This window comes from Rattus norvegicus, chromosome 2 (assembly GCF_021556685.1).
Source record: "Rattus norvegicus strain SHRSP/BbbUtx chromosome 2, alternate assembly SHRSP_T2T, whole genome shotgun sequence".
In the NCBI taxonomy this organism is placed as follows: Eukaryota; Metazoa; Chordata; class Mammalia; order Rodentia; family Muridae; genus Rattus; species Rattus norvegicus.
In genome coordinates this window covers 91,399,163-91,410,840 of record NC_141535.1, presented here as the reverse complement: position 1 = coordinate 91,410,840, position 11,678 = coordinate 91,399,163, and the positions used below count along the sequence as shown (strand labels likewise).

General features: G+C 35.4%; 1 long non-coding RNA gene across 1 annotated transcript; it reads right to left on the bottom strand.

The window, feature by feature from the left end:
* Nucleotides 1-228: 228 nt before the first annotated feature.
* LOC147996160 (uncharacterized) lies at nucleotides 229-3,726 on the bottom strand. The gene is made up of 2 exons (XR_015671275.1): nucleotides 2,893-3,726; nucleotides 229-2,192 (listed from the first exon to the last, which is right to left on the bottom strand). It is a non-coding gene; the product is annotated as an uncharacterized LOC147996160 (long non-coding RNA).
* Between the last annotated feature and the right edge of the window lie 7,952 nt (nucleotides 3,727-11,678).

Sequence of the window (11,678 nt, the reverse complement as noted above, 5' to 3'; positions counted from 1 at the left end):
ACACACACACACACACACACACACACACACACACACACACACACACCCCAAAAGATGGCATGGAAAGATAGGGCTAATACTCTCAGAAATACTGAGATTTATTGTCTGTAATTTTTAAAAGATATATATTTGAAGTGCATGTCTTTAGATTGAATTTAAAATGTTATTCCATCCTAGTTAACTTCTTAACTTGAACTATCAAGCCATTACAATAACTTAGAAATATTATTAAATTTATGAATGTCTTATATTGAGATTTATGTGACAAAGATTAGGTGAATAAGACAAAATACTGCAGGTTAAAAATTAGATATGGTTCAGGTAGTTAAATTGTATAAATTACAAAGTAGAAATGAGAAAAACATTGATTTATTTTTAATATGGCATTGCATTAAATATTTAAATTTTCTAGAAAGAAAAATGCTTTCCCTGGCTTGCCCTCTAAATGATTAAACATAACATCATCATGATGGAAACAACTTTTAATAATACAGTAAAAGGCATTCGACTATTGCACTCTGGTAAATAATTTAACATTTACCTAAAAATATGTGTTGTGCATTCTAAAATATGTGTTAAAACAAAAAACTGTGGAACCAATAGTTCATAAACTGCTTCTTCTATTCTGCAAAAGAAAAAATACAATTAAGGTCTAGCAAATTAATAAGTATTCTGTATGTAATTAAAATATAGAGAAAAAATTTAGCGATTATACTATAACCTACTTTTATAATATGGCTTGCTTTGTTGATATAATATGATGAAAATACAATTCAAAACTTAAATGATATACATTTGAGAGCCAACTCTCAAAATAATTAACAGTTTACTGCATGCGTGTACTCTTAGTGCTCGGAAACAGGTTTTCCAAAGCAAGCTACCTAGCTGAAATATCTGAATGAGTAAGGATAACGTGAGACACAGGCACTTGATCGATAACTCAGATATATAGCATGGATGTCTTGGATTCCTTGCTTTCTTTTGGTAAAACAAAAATACAAGTTTGATAGACTTCCTATTGACACAAGCACACTATTGAAAAAGAGACATCATATTGTCACTAACATTTTATATACAAAACCAAAATGTAAACTTCACGTGGTACAGTTTGACAGAGCTTGACCAATACTCATCTAAATATGTTCACCATCATAATGGTATAGCTCACTGCCATTGACTCAACTGCTTAATTTGTACTCCTGCACAAGTTCAGGGCTCAGTCTTTCTTTCAGTCTCTCAGATTTTGTTCATTTTAGATGCCATATGGAGAAAATGACACAATACGCAGTACCTGAATCTCAATGTCATTAAAGAATTGTTACTTTGTTTCTTTTCTTTCTGCTGATCCTCAGGGCTTCAGTCCTGTTCTCCCCACCCAATTCCTTATCATGTTCCCATTTTCCCCTCCTTGTTCCCTTTTTTACCCAGGTCCTTCCCTCCTTCCCCTCCCCTGTGATTGCTGTCTTCTCATGCCCAAATGAGTTTGAGGCATCCTCAGTTGGGCCCTTTGGCTTGTTAACTTTTTCCAGTTCTATGGATTATATGCTGGGTATTCTGTACTTTTTTGGCTAATATCCACTTATTAGTGAGTGCATACCATGCGTGTCCTTTTGGGCCTGAGTTACCTCACTCAGGATAATATTTTCTAGCTCCATCCATTTGCCTGTCAAACTCAGGATGTCCTAGTTCTTATAATACTAACTGAATAGTATTCCATTGTGTAAACGAACCACAGATTCTCATTCCATTCTTCTGTTGTGGGAGATCAGGGTTGTTTCCAGATTTTGGCTATCACAAATAAAACTGCTATAAACATAATGAAACACGTGGCCCTGTGACATGGTGAGGCATCTTCTGGGTGGTATGGCTGCATCTTCAGGTAGATCTATTTCCAGTTTTCTGAGGAATCTCCAGAGTTATTTCCAGAGTAGTTGTACCAGCTTGCCATCCCAGCAGGAATGGAGGAGTGTGGAATAGGCAAGGAGGTGGGGGGGGGGCTCCAGAATGTACCAGAGACCCGGGAGGTGAGACACTCAAGACACAAAGGGAAGGCTGTTAGATGAAATACCCTGTGGTGGGGAGAGGGAACTTGTAGAGTTCACCTGCAGCAGAAAGACAGAGCATCAAGTGAGGGATGGGGTTGCTATCCGACATTCAAAATTCTGACCCATAATTCTTCGTGTCTGCATGACCTGTAGGGACAAAAATGGAGAAGAGCCTGAGGAAAAGGAGGTTCAGCAACAGGGCCAAATTATGATCCAGCTCAAGGGGAGGCCCCAAGGTCTGACTGACACTATTTTTGAGACTATGGTGTGTTCACAAAAAGGGACCTATCATGACTGTCCTCTGAAAGATCTAACAAGAAGCTGAAAGAGTCAGATGCAGATATTTATATCCAACCAATGGACAAAAGCTGCTGACTCCTGTGGTTGAATTAGGGAAAAGCTAGAAGCTGAGGTGGAGGGTGACCCTGTAGGAGGACCAGCAGTCTTAACTAACCTGGATGCCTGAGATCTCTCAGACATTGGGCTACCAACCAGGCAGCATACACCAGCTGAGATGAGGCCCCCAACACATATACATCATAGGACTGCCAAGTCTGGACTCAGCCAGGGAAGATGTTCCTAACCCACAGGAGACTAGAGGCCCCAGGGAGTAAGGAGGTCTGGTTGGGGGGGAGGGTTACAGAACGGGAGGGCATGTGGAACAGGGTGGACTGGGAGGGGGTTAAAACCTGGACTGTAATAAAAGATCAAATAAAATTTAAAAAATAAAGAAAGAAAGGGGAGGGGGGAGGGGGATGTTTGCCCGGAAACTGGGAAAGGGAATAACACTCGAAATGTATATAAGAAATACTCAAGTTAATAAAAAAAAAAAAGAATTATGACTCACCTGGAGTAATTTTATGTGACTTTGTAAATAGTTCTTGATCCACCTTGAAATAATCTTGTGAGTCCTGAGTCAAGGCTTAAATTTTCACATAGAAATATCATCTAATCACATGACTATCTTTTGAGATTGTTATATGTTCACTGAATCAAGGACTCTACTCTATTGGCATGTGTGTTTATAATTTCACTTTTGGTAAATAGCTATTATTTATTATAAGGCAAGATTAGTATTCTGAATTATTTAAATTATTCAGCTCTCCATTTTTCTGTGGTAACTTTAACTTTCTTGCCTTTGTACTTAAAGTTGAAAAATGTATATTGATTAAAATATGTTCATTTATAAAGCGGTTTTAGAGTTAGTTTGACACTTTATACAGAATGTGTTATACGTAGGAGAAGAATGTACACTTTTCTGAATGTTTTTCTAAACAATATGCAGATATTCTATCCATTAAATTGTTATCCTTATATTTAAGTACTTCACTGTAAATGGTGTGTTTCTTTTGTTTTTTAGGCTAGTATATGGAAATGTAATTAAATTTTTGCATTGTATTTATCATGTTAGCTTGCTAAATTAAGTTCTACTATGCAAAGTGAGATATTTTAGGGATTTTATAGTTAGATAATTATACTGGCAATTATAGGAAGATTAATTTTTGCTCTACTCATTTGAATGTGTGTGTATGCACACACACACTTATGCATATGAGGATAAATATATGTATGTGTGTGCGTGTGTGGTGTGTGTATGCGACTGTGTATGTATATATATGTGCATATATATTGTGTATTTATATATATATATATTATGTGTATTATATACTTATGTGTGTGTGTGGATGTGGATGTGTGCTAGCATATGCAAAGCACATGTATGCAACTACAGTGTCCTCAGGAGTTTCCACTTTGTTTGTGAGATAGCAACTTTAACAGGGTTGTGGCTTTACCCATTCAGTTAGTTATGCTGGTGAGTGAGCCTGAAGGATCTTCTTGCCTTGACCTCTTTTGTATTTACAAGTATATGCCTCATAGTTGGCTTTATACGGTGAGCTGCAGATTACATTCAGGTCCTAATGCTTGTGTGCCAAGTACTTTCATCTTGAAGCCAACTCCCAGACATTTTATGAACTTTTGTATGAATTTATATAAATGATTGCTGAATCATTTTTAGGTTCCAGACTGCTCTTGTGACAGTTTCTTGTCATCCTTGACCCCTTCAGTCTCTTCAGCCACTTATGAGAACCTTGCTTTTGGGGAAGAAGACTTCCTGTCCTTTTTCTGAGGATGCTTGTATCTGTGGCCTAGAGATTGATGCTTCTGAACACCCAGGACCATTGGCTGGAGTTTGCAAGGGAGTCTTATTTCCTCTTCCTTTGCTTTTGTAGGAAAGGCAGGGGCAGGTTTGCAAACAGCTGCCACTCATATCCCTGCCAATAAAACAGCTAGTGCAGAAAAAAAAAGTATCTTTGTATATATACAGGTATTATATACCTGCAGATAAGATATACATATATTCTTTGTATATGTGTGTTGTAGGAGAAGGTTTTTTGTGTGTGTGTGTGTGTGTGTGTGTGTGTGTGTGTGTGTGTACGTGTGTTCACATGTGTTCGGGTGTGTGTATGTTTAATGAGTGATGCTAGACTGTACTTTCATTTTCCAGATTTTATGATAGATAAATTTGTCCAGCAAATATGTAGGGAGTTCTGGAGAATTTTTCAGTGTTTAAGAACATTTGCTGTCATTCCAGAGAACAAAATGCAGTGTTATACTGTCCATCACTCAGTCCTTGGATATTTGGTTGCTTCTTTTGACCTTCTCCGTCACCATGCATGTGTGCATATGGTGCAAAGACATATATACAAGCAAAATAGTCGTATTTAAATTAAAAACCTAGAAAAATTAAATAAAAAGAATGTGTTAGAATATATTCAGTTTTTGTATTTTGTGGGAAATGCAGCTTAGCATTCTCTTTCTTTTCTTTTTTTTTCTTCGAAACAGAGTTTCTATTTGTTGTCTTGGCTGTTTTTGAACTGGTCTCTGTCTTTCAAATGTTGGAATTAAAGGCATGTTGTCACCAGTGCCTGGACAAATATTTGTTTCATAACTGAAAAATTCCATAAAAATCTTATGGGCCTGGAGCCTTCTTTGGTGGATAGGTATAAAAAAAATTTTAACTTTAATAAATTTATCACTGTTAATATTATGTAACTTTTCAGCGAGTATGTTTAATAAAATAATTGAAACTTGCGCCAAGTCTGCAGTTCATATTGATACTAGTAAAGTATTATCAACTATGGTCATTGCTATGTGGATTTCTCTTTTCTTTTTCACTTGTCAGTCTTGTCTGACATTTATCAAGTTTATTCATTTGTTTCTTCAAATTTTGCTTTTGGTTTGTTAATGTATCTATACACATATATAGATATTGACACATAAGATCAAATGTGCATATATATATATATATACACAATTATTTCTATAAATTTATTATTTTTGTTCTTTGACATTCCTTATGTGCAAATAATGTGTTTTGATCATTACCAACCCCATTTCTTTTCCTCCACTTAGCCTTTATCCACCGACTGCCACTTCTCTCTCCCAACATGATTTGTTCTCTTGTCTTAATCTTTTAAATCTATTGATATCACTTATTGCTGTGTAAGTGTGCATGGGTATGGGATTATCCCCTGGAAAATTAGTAACCTCATTAATTGCCACAATCTCAAAGATAACTGACTCTCCACCCAGTAGCCATCAGTTGTAATAGCTTCTCAGCTGGAGGGATTTCAGAAGGACATTCCCCATCTATGCTGGGTATTGGATTGGCCTGATCTAGTGCAGGTTTTGACCATACAGTCCCAGAAGTTGTGGTCTCTTGTGTGCAGTGGCTCTGCCATATCTACTAAGCACTGTTCATTTCAGATGTCCACTAACTCTAGTTCTAACAGTCTTTCTGCACCTCCTTCTTCCAATAATCACTGAGCTTAGAGTGAAAAGGGTGTGACTTAGATGACTCATTTGCAGTTGGTAAGTACACATTTATTGGTTCAAATAAACTGAACCTCACCTATATCTCTGGAATGGGGTAGATTTAATCATGGTGGATAAAGTTTCAAATTTAACTTTAGTTTTTAAATCTCAAGTTTTATACAGTATGTTTTGATCACATTCATCCCCACATGTTTTCCAAGAGCCTCCTGATTTTGCTTATCATTCTAATTTTGTGTTCATTTTATAAGTCTTCCAGGTTAATCTGTGCCCCTCAGAATGTTCTTGGTTGTGTGGTCTTCCATGATCTACTGAACATAACATATAATATTAGATATTTTCCTAGTAGATAACAATTGCCAATTGATCCACACCTGTGGTTAAAGGTATACATATTTTTTGATATGGTACACTTTGTCTTTTTCCTTTCCTTTTCTTGTTTTTACTCTACACAGATTTTTGTTATTTTTATATAGAATCTCATTCTACATCCCAGATACATGCTGACCTTAGATCGACAATGTACCCTAGGTGGGTATCTATGAATTCATGGTGCTCCCTTTGACTCAGCCTCCTGAATTTCGGGATAAATGTGTACATGTGTGTTACTGTATTCAGTTCTTATTCTAGCAATTGAGATATATTTAATTACTGATTTGAGAAAAATCTTAGCCTAAGTTTCCACTAACATTACAAATTTCCTCTTAGTATTGCATATTTTTGTCTTTTACATTCTTTGACTTAAAGGTTTACTTTTTAAGTGAATGAGTAATTTGTATGCGTGTCTGGTACCCATTGAGACCAGAACATTCATTAGATCTCTAAGAACTGAACTTATACGTGATTGCTAGCTGCCACGTGAATGTGGGAACTAAAACCTTATCTTTTGCAAGAGCAGCCAGTATCCTTAACTTCTGATGCATATCTGGCCTGTCTGTATCTCACATTTTTATATGGTTCATTTTCATCCTGTTGCAAGTAATTTTTAATTTTCAGTAACATTATCTTAGTTACATACATCTGTGTTTTGTTTGTAAACAGTTGATATTTTCCATATCTATTCGTGATTCTGATATATATTACGTTCCGCTGCAGTTCCTAAAAGAACATACGTTAAATGGATTCTTGATTATTACAGACGTTTATTATGGCTCATACTATCATAATCCTGGTTGAATATAACTTTATTTTATAACACATGTGGACGTTTTTAGGATTGAAGCCATCTGTATATGTTAGGAGATTTATTTTGTCAGATAGATGCCACTCCTAGTTCCTTTTTTTTTTGGTTGTTGTTGTTTTTTTAAAAGATTTATTTATTTATTATATATAAGTACACTCACTGTCACTGTCCTCAGACACACCAGAAGAGGGCATCAGATCTCATTACAGATGGTTGTGAGCCACCATGTGGTTGCTGGGATTTGAACTCAGAACTTTTGGAAGAGCAATCTGTTCTCTTAATTGAACTCAGGACGTTTGGAAGAGCAATCAGTGCTCATAACCGCGGAGCCATCATCTCTCCCACTCTGAATTTCTTGCAACTTGCTTTATTTATTACTAGGCAGGGAACGTTTGTCTTCAAAAAACATGAAGATATGTCCATATTACCTTCTAATTATTTTGATTCTTTTCTTATGTTTTTGAAGTTCTATTTAAGATATGCATTCCTTAGCGATTTTTTTTATACAGTAAGTGGATCCTGAACCAACTACATTGATAAACACAGACCAGTACTTGAATTTTTATTTATTTGTTTATTTATTTATTTATTTATTTATTTATTATTTATTCCTCTCAAGTTCAAAATATATTTATGTTTCAGATTCAAATTTTAACTCAAGAACAATAAAACCTTCATTTAGTTTTGGCGATTTTATTTCTTTTATTGAAAATAGATTTTTTCATACAATATAATCCGAATATGCTTTCCTCTCACCCTACTGCTCTGAAAACTACATCGCCTCTTGCATTCAGATCTACACCCTATCTGTCTCTCCTTATTAAACAGATTTGAATCAGAGAATAATAATAAATAAAATACAGAAAGATGAAACAAAACCAAATCTCAATAGAAAAAAACAGCTTATTATAAAAAATAGCCAAAGAAAAAGCACTGGGAATACATGTAGATACAGAGTCATATACATTTGCATGCACAGGAATCACATAAAAACAAGCAAGCAAGCAAGCAAACAAACAAACAAACAAACAAGATATAAAGCCATGATATACTAAAATGATCTGTAGGGTTTAAAGCAGAAACAAAGCTTCCCTAACTATAATACTCTGTCTTAATTATGAGTCAAAGAACCTCCAAAAATGAGTTGAGTTTGTTTTATGCTGACCATGTACTTCTGGGCATAGGGCTTTCCTTTAAGAATGGTTTGTTTCTGCAATGAAACTCCACTGGAAAAAATCAATTTCTTATTTTCAGGTGGATATCAATTGAACGTACCTTCTGGGATGAGGATATGTGGCCGATTTTCCATTCACCTCTAAGATCATCTCTGGCTCAGATGCATGCTTGCCCTGTGCATAGTGCCCCACTCTCTGTGAGTTCATACGTATGCCACCCCTGTCAGGTCAAGATTCCTTGGCCTCTAACATGTTCTTTGGCTCTTACCATTATACTGCCTCCTCTTATACAGCGATTCCTGAGTTCTGGAGTAAGGGATTTGATGGAGAGACTTCATTTAGGACTGAATGTTCAAACTCTCTCTCTCTCTCTCTCTCTCTCTCTCTCTCTCTCTCTCTCTCTCTCTCTCTCTTTCTCTCTCTCTCTCTCTCTCTCTCTCTCTCTCTCTCTCTCTCTCTCTCTCTCTCTCTCTTCCCTTTCTCCCTCCCTTAACTCTCTTTATGTGTAATGTGTGTATGTGTTTGTGTGCAAGTGTGTATGAATCTGACTGTGGGTCTCTGTATTTGTTCCCATTTGCTGCAGAAGTAAATGAAGGTGGCTAAGCAAGACATTGATCTAAGAATATAGCAGTCTGTCTTTCTGGGCCATTTTATTGCAACTTCCCTTTAGAAGGTCAGATAGTAGTTGGTTTTCTCCTTGGTCCATGGGCTACCTAGTCTCAGGTTTTAGGCCACCCGTGCAGTGTTGGGTTTGGGTTCGTTCTGATAGAGTAGGCCTTTGGTCAAATCAGATATTTGGTTACTCACAGAAGACTTATACTATTGTTGTACCAGCAGAAGAAGAGTTTGCAGGTTTTATTTATGTTTATTTTTTGAAGTGTGCTGAGTACCTTCGAGTATTATAAATGCTAGTCCATAAAGTGATGGCTCTATGTAGGCACAAGCATGACTTCTCAATGGTCAATGAGTCATTTGGGTATTGTCTTCAGCATTATTCTTCAGTTTGTGGAGAGCTGCCAATAGCCTAGATTGTTCATTGGATCCCATGGGACTCCTTTGGCCAATAATGCAATTAGATGTAAACAATTTCCAATATTGTGTAAGCATCATTTGTGAGGAGGGATGTTCAGTTGGGGCTCAGTCTCCTCTGTTATTCGTCAGTTATTTTATATCATCTTATATGTACATATTTTAGGAAACTTCTACTGTGCTGTTTCCATATGAACCCTTAAATGGCCCTTAATTTTAGTGGTCTCTACCCATAGTCTGCCCTTTGATTTTCAACTTCCTTCTCCCATTTGACCCTCCCATTTCAGTCTCCCCTCATACTTCTGTCCATCTATAATTCTTTATTCTTATTCCTTGTCCTAGGGAAACTTCCTCAACTCCTAATCTTTTATTCTCTACATAACCTCTGTAGTTATACCCATTACAGCTTGCTTACTAAAGTGTTTAATTTGCTCATTGCTTATCTGTGCTCAGTGACCTACAGCCATATTTGTAAGACCACCCCCTTCCTTCCTGTTACTACTTAGAGTAGGCTGTTAGTGAAATATAAATTCTATAATTATAGCCAGGCCAGAACTGACCTCTGTTGCAAGTCATAAAGATGTGGCTGGAAAAAAAAAACATGTTGAGACTCCTAAGAAATTTGCTTCCTCATCTTTCTATGTTTTTGCCAATCATAATTTAACTACAGAATTCTTAGTTTTATGTACTAAACATTTCAAATGTCCTTAGAGTAATTCTGAAATAGAGAACAAAATGGTGCATGAACAAACGTGCTGACATTTTTCTAATGCATTTTTAATTGAGCCTTAGATCACAGTAAGTTGTAAAGATCCTGATAGGCGTTGTATGAATTCATTTTATTTTGAATCACATTTCATGACAGTATGGCTGCCTTCTTAAGAAGACTGGTGTTTCATGTCCTATGTTGGTGAAAATCTCTTTTAACTTTGATGCTGGGACATATATTCTTTGACTGGCATTTGAATGTTCTACTTTTGCACTGGTAAAAAACCTAATTATTAATTTTTATAGTTAAATTTAGCTAAAAACTAAGCTACATATACTCACACATATCCAAAGAAGTCCAGTTAATAATTGTGCTAATAATTGGGTCAGTGAATAAATTGGTTTAATGTTAAACATGCAAAAACTACCAACATGTAAAACTTATAAAACGTATGTTTTTCATTTGCACAAACCCTGAACATTCTTGTAGTGTTTACATTTTTCTTTTCTTTTCTTTTTTTTTTTTTTTTTGGTTCTTTTTTTTCGGAGCTGGGGACCGAACCCAGGGCCTTGCGCTTCCTAGGTAAGCGCTCTACCACTGAGCTAAATCCCCAGCCCCTACATTTTTCAATGAGCATACATTATTGTACTATTTTCTAAAAGTCTAACAAAATAGAAAATATTTACTAAATAAAACTTTATTTAAAAGATATGCAGACTTTAATGACTGAGGTTTTCTCCCTAAAAGTGTCTTTACTTAAATCCCCTATTTTCTCATTATCTCAGTTTTTTGTCTAGTTCTCATTTCTGTTTAATAATATTCTAACTCAGGTCCAAATTCTTTTATTTCTACCTTAATTTTTTACTTGACTTTGTTCCTAACTAACTTTCAAAAGATGTAAACAAACAAATATCTTCAAGTAATAAAAGTCTGTATTCTTAGTACTGAATTGTTCTGTTGAAAAATTTCCTAACATTTTATATATGTCAGAAGTGAAGTGGCATCATTATTTGACTCTGCATTTTCAGAAAGCAGTGTTCTTTTATTCTTCACCATTTCTTCTTAGGAATTTGTTTCTCCACCTTTTCTTGTAATGTGAGTTTTCACTATAACAAATTATAAGAAATTTATAACAAACTATAAGAAATTATTTAGTGGTACTGACTGGCCTTGAAAACATGATTACCTCCTGCTTCAACATACTGAGAGTTCAGATTTCTTCATCTATTCTTCTATGTTTTATTCTATAACAACTCTCTATAAATCAAGTCAGTGATCCATTTATTTGTAATCACTATTGTCACTCTGAAGAAAGGTTAAAACTATGTCAGTAGATGAACTAACATAGTTCATTATCAGATGCTGTTTGGAGAGAGACACAATGGCTTTTTTATTCTATGTGGCTACATCATTTTCTTATTGTTGTCTATGAGCAATTCTGTGGACTGATATTCAATATAATTTGAGAGGTCAAATGTGGAGAGAACTCTGAATGAGTGTCTCTTATTGTTTATTCACATTTGATAACTCTTAAGTTATAGACAATTCTGTCACTATTTGTTTTAATAACAATGAACTCTCGAAACAATTTATATACAATGCTATTACTCCTTTGAGTTTAATTGAATGAGTTACTTTTTACTTTTGTATTTTCAGTGACAATGGTCAGAAAATTAACAGGTGGTTTTCTTGATGTAGAACCA